We start from the raw sequence: 8116 nt of genomic DNA, 5'->3' as shown, positions 1-8116 counted from the left end.
ACACATTCATTCATAAAAAAGACCCACCCTTTCCGCACACACACACACACACACACACAGCCATCCAGGACAGTCACATGGTCACTGGTGCTTCATTATCCCTGACTTTTGCTTCACAGGCAGAACATCTTTACAGTCTAAAAATACAGATATGGTGTGACCAATATTAGGTAACGTCTTTTGCAACAACATCTTATAAAAGACATGGATGGTAAATGTTCAGCTGGGCTAAGGAAAACCACAGACCTAAATTTGTCCTAAATTTGGGTATAACTTAATTTAAAGGCTTCCAATAGCATAGCCTAACATCTTAAAATTAGTCCACCAAGCTGAACAAGATAAAAAAAAGAGTTAACAAGTAAGGACAAGATACCTGGGAATAGACAGAAATTTCATACGCAGAGCCAAATACATCTAAAAACTAGGAAACTAATTCTGGGTCAGAGCAACAGTAACTCCAAACTGGCCAAAGAATGGCTGAATGGGCCGTCAGATTTAAGAATGTGATTTTTCTTTTCTTTGTGAATTCTACTATAAAATAGCCAGAAATAATGAAAGGTCAGCTTGATGTAAGTGAGTGCCTTATTCATCCCACAAATGGGAAATTTACATTTGTCCTGTCACAAACAAATACACAAAACTACAGTACTAGGAAAACTATTATACAAAACTAACTATAAATAATTAGGTGTGTGTGTGTGTCCGTGTGCAAGGGTAAAAAAGAACACACAGGATATAAGACCGACCAATTAAGAGCAGCACAGCACAAACCAATTACTTTAATTGATGGTGTGTTAAATGACCTCTGGAGGGCACAGGCACTGGACACTTCACTGTCAAGTTTTTGATCACATTTGAGAGGCAGTCAGGGGTAAGAATGGGAGGTCTGTGTGTATGTGATGGTCAACAGTAGGAAAAGCTCTTATTAAGACAAATCATTTTTTATTAAATGATACATTTTTATCAAGTTCCATTGACGTGATGGATCTGTGAGGTCAGTGAACGCCTCACTGGTTAAGCCGTTTTAATAATACTTAGTTTGAAGCCGGTGTCTGTAATCCATTTTATCACTCTGTTATGTATTACATCAATAATGCATTATAAGTAGTGCAGAGAGGGTGATGGTTTAAACTGAACTGATCAGAGCCATGAACTCTGTAGTGCTCTGAAGTATGTTAAATACTGCGACTGGAAAAAAAACTGATTAAAAAAAAGAGAAACATTTTAATTCTAGGTTAAGAACCTGCCATAAAAATAAAAAATACATTTAAAAACCCATATAGAGAAAAATGTAACGTAGTGAAAAATTAAATTTTATGTCATTTAAAGTAAAAAATAAAAACCAGAGCTGTATAAAGAAAAATGAAAAAAATCATATCTGAAATAATTTGGAAAGTGACCGTAATGTATATGAACTAGTTAGACATGAGTTCTAATGACATTTCTTTATATAAATTTAAAAGTATATCTGTAATAGTTATATTGAACCATAAAATTATAAAACAAAATGGGAAAAAAAATCCAAGTGAATGCCCTAACTTATTATTTAGGGAAACTGTTAAGTCATGGTGGGAGATGTCCATATAGAAAAATATAATATTTATAAATGCTAATTTGATGGAAACTGAATATATTACACATTTCATATTACTTTACTATATATGTATATTTTAATAAAATATATAATTTATAATGTAAGACCATTTGTATTTTTTTTAACTTGAGCACCCCCCTCCTCCTCCTCCTACCACCTCTCCCTCGCTTGAAACCGAGTGTACCGAGCCTTTAACGGAATGTGAGGATCTGTGAATGAAGACAGGGCTGGGGGAGTCCCGATTCATGAAACACAGACGGAAGACTTCTTTGAAATGACATTTAAGGCAAACATTGTTGTTTCAGAGCAGTGCAGACCAGACATTAGAAATGTCGCAGGAGATTGAAAGGATGTGAATAGAAATTAGACTCACCGGTGAAAATGAGTCAGCTTCAGCTTCTGGAAGGGATACGTGGAGAGATAACCTCCCGTGAGTGTCACGCAGAGCAGCCGAGCTTCACGTCACTTGTGGGTTTGAAAAAGTCAGTAAAAAAAAGGGAAAATAAATAAATATAAAAGTCCACAATGTCCACTCTGTCCCGGCTTCACTGATGGATCATCACTGTGTCTGTGGATGTTAGGAGCCGGAGCAGAGACTCGCGTGGGGAGTGATGGTGGTGGTGGACAAGTGACAGTGACAGTGTTTTTAAAATGAGACAAGGAGACAGGTCTGAAACACAGACAGTCGTGGATCCTCCGAGTTCGTGTCCGCTGCTGTGAGAAGAGCTGAGAAACGTGGAAACGCCTTTGGCTTGCTCTCGCTCTCTCTCTCTCTCTCTCTCTCTCTCTCTTTCTCTCTCGCTTTGTTTCTGTACCTCTCTCTCTTTTTCTCTCTCACTCCCCCTTCTGTCACGGTTTAGCACGTTGTCTGTTCCGTCCGGAGGTCGTCTATGAACAACAACATCTCACTCCACTCCTAAAACAGACTGCAGTCTTTTGAGGACTTTCTTCCAGAACTTCCTTCTATGGTCCGTCTCCCAGGTCCCCAGGGGACTGGTTGTCCTCCAGCATGACTTTTCCGTCACCCTGGCCTTAAGTCACTTTGAGCTTCTGGAGAGAGTGTCAGTAGTTTTAAGTTCGGCTTCATACCTACACATACTTTTTGTTGTGTTGTCTAACTAAAACTAACTAACAACTAAAATCATTGTGTCTGTTGTCTGAGGCTGACCTAGTTCCTTAACTCAAACATATCAGACTAAGAGACAATATTTCACTGCAGGATGACCAAAATATAATGTGCAGCATGACACAAAGATATTATAATAAATGGTATTCATCATAAATATTCAATAACTTCACTTTTACACCAATACTATAACCATGCACACACACACACACACATAGCATGCAAATTAACATTTTTTTAAATGTATAAACTGAGATAATCTGGTATAATCTGTAGATCTGTATAATCTGGTATTTGTCTAAAAGATGTATACCGAGATACGACAGGCATCAAATATTTGAATGTAGATTTACATTCAAACAAGTATGTATTACAATCTAACATATTTTGGTAAGGACAGCATGGATTCTCAGTATCAGTATTTAATTGATGAAAAAGGATGTATTTGTACAATTTATAAATATATATACTGTATATACGTATACAGTATATACATACAAAACAACACCAATATTGTCTAGTACATTTAGTCATGTAGGCCCAGATAAGTGGGTCTAATCCAGTATGGAAGCAGAAAAGGGCCAGCTATGACCTATGATGTACCACTGTCTGACTTGGCTGCAGATGAACAGAATATGTTTCCTATTCCTGACTATTTGAAAAGTGGTTTATAGAAAAAAAGGGCAGAGTGAATGTTCTGTCTCTCCATGGCCTCTGATTCAGCTGGTTCTCAGAGTCTAAAACACACACACACACACAGTAATTCTTGCTCACATACTTGCACACACACATTTTTCAAAGCTGATGTCACTGCGTTATCCGGTCTAGAAAAAAACTCCTGCTTCTTTTTCTCCATCACAACACAATGCAAAATAACTCTCTCTCTCTCTCTCTCTCTATCTCTCTCTCCCTCCCTCCCTCTCTCACACCAACCCAGACTTCATTCATTTATGTGACAGTGAGCCAGCAGGAGCTGGACGCCTGCTCACATGATGTTTAATCATCCATCACTTTGTCTTTCTTCAGACCTCAGAAAATAAAACAACACTGAAAATAGAACCTGTGCTGTGGACCACGAGGCTAACTTAACTATCTTCACAAAAGGCTCAAATGTGAGACTTAATGCTGCTGCTGCTGCTGCTATGGTGAAATCCAAACCTGTGTCACTCACTGGTGTTTTAGGACGACAGAGGCACCAGACTGCTAATGATTCCTGAGCTCTATTCTCTTTGCTAATCATGTTCTGCACTTTCCCCCTGAAAGCACTTTATAGTATCACAGCAACCATATTGTTGATTTTCTAAAAAAGACGATGCAGCATGTGCAAATTTGCGTTTTTGTCATGAACTAAGTAAGGTCAGAACATCCAAATTGACTGTGAGCTACATCTGATATCTAGACTGTCAAATATATCTGATATCTAGACTGTGTGCAATAAACGCTATGTGCCACGACTCTAGACTGTCTAGACTTTGGGCCACATCTGATATCTAAACTTTGGGCCATGTCTCAGCAAACTAGAATTCAAACTTGGCCGGTGTCAGTTTTTACAAACTTTTTAGGGCCAACAGAAGTAGTTGAGGGTTGTGTCCTGTATTCAGTTGTCATTGAAGGACCAGACAGAACGGTTACTCTAAACTAAATTTGGATTCATACTATAAGAATAGTCATTAAAACACAAAAGGTTTCTACAGTAACACGTGTTCCAGGCTCTCACACAGCTCCGATGTCTTGTACCTGTGACTGTGTGAATGAGCTGCCGTCCTCTCACCAGCTGGTTTCACCCAAACAAAAGACATTATTGTGGATAATTTATGCAAACAAGTGCGTTCATTTGCATCGCAGCAACAGATGCTCTGTAAAAAAAAAAAAAGAAAAAAACCTAACACAACCACCTTCAGTTGATCTGTGTGGAAACACTGACTGTCTGTTCTCTTTTAATGGTTTATGTTGACTTGTTTCACCTGTGTGTGACGAAACTGAAGCAAAGGAATGAAAACATGTCAGAAAGGGATAAATGTAGAGCCATAAACATCAACATTTTCTTTTTCTAACTCATTCTTCGCATGTCAGACGCTTGAATAGATCTCAGCGGGAGACACATGAGTCAGTCCATAATCTGTGGTTGCCTGGGAGGCCATATGGTGAGGGGCATGCTGGGAGTTTTGTTAGGGCTCACTTACGTGACAGGAATGAGTTTTAACAACAACTCTGGAAAAAAACATGTTTATTTTTTCGTAAACCCGTGTGTTGTACCTGGCTGCGCTGAGAAATTATGGATTTATCTGCAAAACAATTTCCAAAGAAATTGTAAAAATGGCTACACTCTAGTCAATAGTTGGAAGAAAACAAGGATAGACAAAGGTACAATGGTACTCACAATGACGCAAATATAACCCTAAAGATTACAGTCATTTTTCCTGACTATAGCAACAAATCACAAAATTTTACTTCAAATGGTAAGAAAAAAACAATGTTACCCCCTATCCAGATCATAGCTATGTAACAGCTAAATGTCAGGTATTAGCTATTAAAAATAATATCAAATATAAGCCATTATTATAAGCCTAGATGGAAAAAGCTGGGCTGAAATTGAGGAAATAGCTGAAAGTTACCTAAACGTAGCAACGCAGCTAAGTACTAGCCAAAATAGAACAAAAACAAGCATTAAATAGCTATAAATTCTTAAAAAATGGCAACAAATATAATTAAATAAAATCTAAAGATCTTAACATATTTGTGAGAAAGAATGCACAAAACATCCAAAATACCTCAGGGTTAGCCAAACATATGGTACTATAACCAAACATTAGCACAAGAATACATAATGTTTGGGTGAAACAAATTTGCTCAGGAGAGAGTTAAAATAATAAGGCTTAACGTTAGACAGGTCAGCAAGGTTAGTGCAACACCTTAGCTGTGTGTGTATCCTGGGGATGTGGAAATGACTGTATTATGAAAAACAGGATCCAGATGAAATACAACACTAATCTCTCTCTCTTTTGCTAGCTCTCTTGTTCCCTCTCTCTCTTGTTCCCTCTCACTCCCTCTGCCACACTCACACATAAACAAACCACTGTCCAGTTTTTGCCCTGGAGCAGTTTAAAATAGGGAAGTTCTTGTTTCCTATCACAAGAGCAGCTCCATGATTATTGGAGGAGGGAAGAAAAGCCAACAGAGAGGAAGGAAGTTCTCCCAAACAAAACAAGCCCAGGACTCAGCTGCAGTGAGAGGAAGCAGGGAGGGAAGGAGAGGAATGGAAGGAAGGAAGAAGAAACCACAATTGAAAAAAGAGGGGGGGTAGATGTTTATATATAAAGTGGAAGGATGGTTGGATGAGCGAGGAAAGAGAGCAGGGGAGAAGAAATGTTCTGTCACTGTGGGTGAATGTGCTCATTCACAAGGATGAGTCGGTGCAATGAGAAACAATAAAAATGCTCAGTCACTGCTGCCTTACATCCACGTCTCTCTCCTTCTGTACTGTAGTTCTCTTTCCTCCACAGGGATCAAAACAATGGTTTCTACTTGGCACAAAAAACAACTGTTTGTCCAAAGGATACCTAAATAATGCACAATGGTTTAAAGATAATGTAAAAGTAAACCTTTTATGGTGGATATCAGTTAGCCAAAATAAAGAAAACACATATCCATGTTATTGTAAATGGCACAATTTAGCTGAGAAGAGGACAAAAATGCAAAAACATCAGTGGTTAAAAGGCAGATATATATTGCTATAAGTATATCAAAACATTGATGTCACATAAGCAGAGATCAGAAAAACACAGTGCTTGCCAAAAATGCTTAGAAGTCATTGAACCTGTTTGCTTTTATTGTGAGTTTTTATTGGAGTTACTCGATTATTGGTAATGAATGATGCTTGCTGAAACGCAAAATAGCTAGAGCTTAGTTAAGTGTTAGCTGGTTGAGTTAAAAAAAATCCAAACGCTTACTTCCTGTTTTATTTTGAAAACAGCTTTAGGCTTTTGTGTCAGCGCTTCTTTTCCGGTCACTGGCCCCGCCTCCATCGTTGTACGTTTTGTCTGTTATGTGCTCGTTTCGTCTAATAGCAGTTTAGACTTCGGTTTACTTTTGGAATTTTTATTTAACCATGTTTTGATTCTGTAAGTTTTCTTTTTTAATCTGCATATTCTACTTATATACAAATATTTACTTCGACATGTTTTATAATATTATATTTATAGTACAGGAGCTTGAGCTTGACTGGTGTTTGTTTTCTAATCGTTTAAAATATTTTCTGGGACAAAAAGCTGAGGTACACACGAAATTCCCCCCCTCACGTTAAACATTTTTACAGCATTATTGTGTTATTTTTAGTATATTTATAGTATAAGCCAAGAAATGTCTGTCGGACATTTACACAACAAATATTTACTAAACTGTAAACCGTTAACATTTACCAGTCACAAACCAAAGCCTATAGACAGTGTTGACGATTATACAATAAATTCAGAGAAAATTACAGTTGGAGCAGTTGAGTTCAGTTGTAGTTTGTTGTGAACTTAGTCAATAAAAAACTTTGATTGGATTCACCTCAGTGTCAAGCACACCAGATACGCAAGTTATTTTTTTATTGACTTTGGTGGAGGTGATTGTCATACTGTTTGTTCAAAACCTAAATTTCCACTCTGTTGACGTGTCTGAGTTCAGGTTTGGTTTCTTTGTCTCCATTGAAAATTCAGCGGACAAGGAATCCAGAACAGACCCTCTTTAAAGGTGCAGAAGGGTGAGTTTAGAGATCTTTTTATGTCACGGCCTCATTTTGCCCTGAAACCAGCTTCATCATCCTCTCTGCCTTCTGCCTGGTTGCTCTCTGTCGTTTGTCATCCTGCACCTGCAGTCATCACTCATGGCCGCATTCTGCTCTTTTCCAATCCTTTGGCTTGGTTTTGGGATTTTAGGAACATAATTTAACTGTTTTGGCTATGTATTTGGTAAGACCTACCCAAAATATACCTGGATGGATGTGCTCTTTCTTATCTTTTTGAATAATTTGTGGGAATACATCATTTCTGCTTACTCCAGACTCAGTTGAGGTAAATTTTAGTTATGTTTTCTTTTAGTTTTGGTTATTATCAGCTATTTGGGATATACAGTGATCTACAATTATGGAAATTATAGATACTATGACATGATAGAATTAGCACCAACTAAATCTGAGCAAGGTTTTAGAAAATATCATTTTTTTTATTGTTGTTGTTTATTATTATTGTGTATTACACAAAAATTCAATCTAGGCCTAATTGAGATAATAATTTATAGGCATTTTAAGCTAACCTAAAACTAATTGAAGGTAAATATTTAGCTTCTGTATCTTATTGTGATTTTCACCTGTGCCCAAGTTCTCCTGTTGTCAGTCTGTTCTAAAGTCAAGGTCT

The 8116-nt window shown here is 37.5% G+C and overlaps 1 protein-coding gene across 1 annotated transcript in view; it reads right to left on the bottom strand.

The window, feature by feature from the left end:
- Positions 1–2455, bottom strand: part of pea15 (proliferation and apoptosis adaptor protein 15) — a 32650-nt gene extending 30195 nt beyond the window's left edge. The window contains exon 1 of the mRNA XM_008318451.3: positions 1968–2455. The gene's annotated coding sequence lies outside the window, so the exon portion shown is untranslated. The remainder of the gene's footprint in view (positions 1–1967) is intronic.
- Between the last annotated feature and the right edge of the window lie 5661 nt (positions 2456–8116).

Source organism: Cynoglossus semilaevis, chromosome 1 (genome assembly GCF_000523025.1).
Source record: "Cynoglossus semilaevis isolate Cse_v1.0 chromosome 1, Cse_v1.0, whole genome shotgun sequence".
In the NCBI taxonomy this organism is placed as follows: Eukaryota; Metazoa; Chordata; class Actinopteri; order Pleuronectiformes; family Cynoglossidae; genus Cynoglossus; species Cynoglossus semilaevis.
The sequence above is the reverse complement of the archived record's forward strand: the minus strand, read 5'-3'. Positions and strand labels throughout refer to the sequence as shown.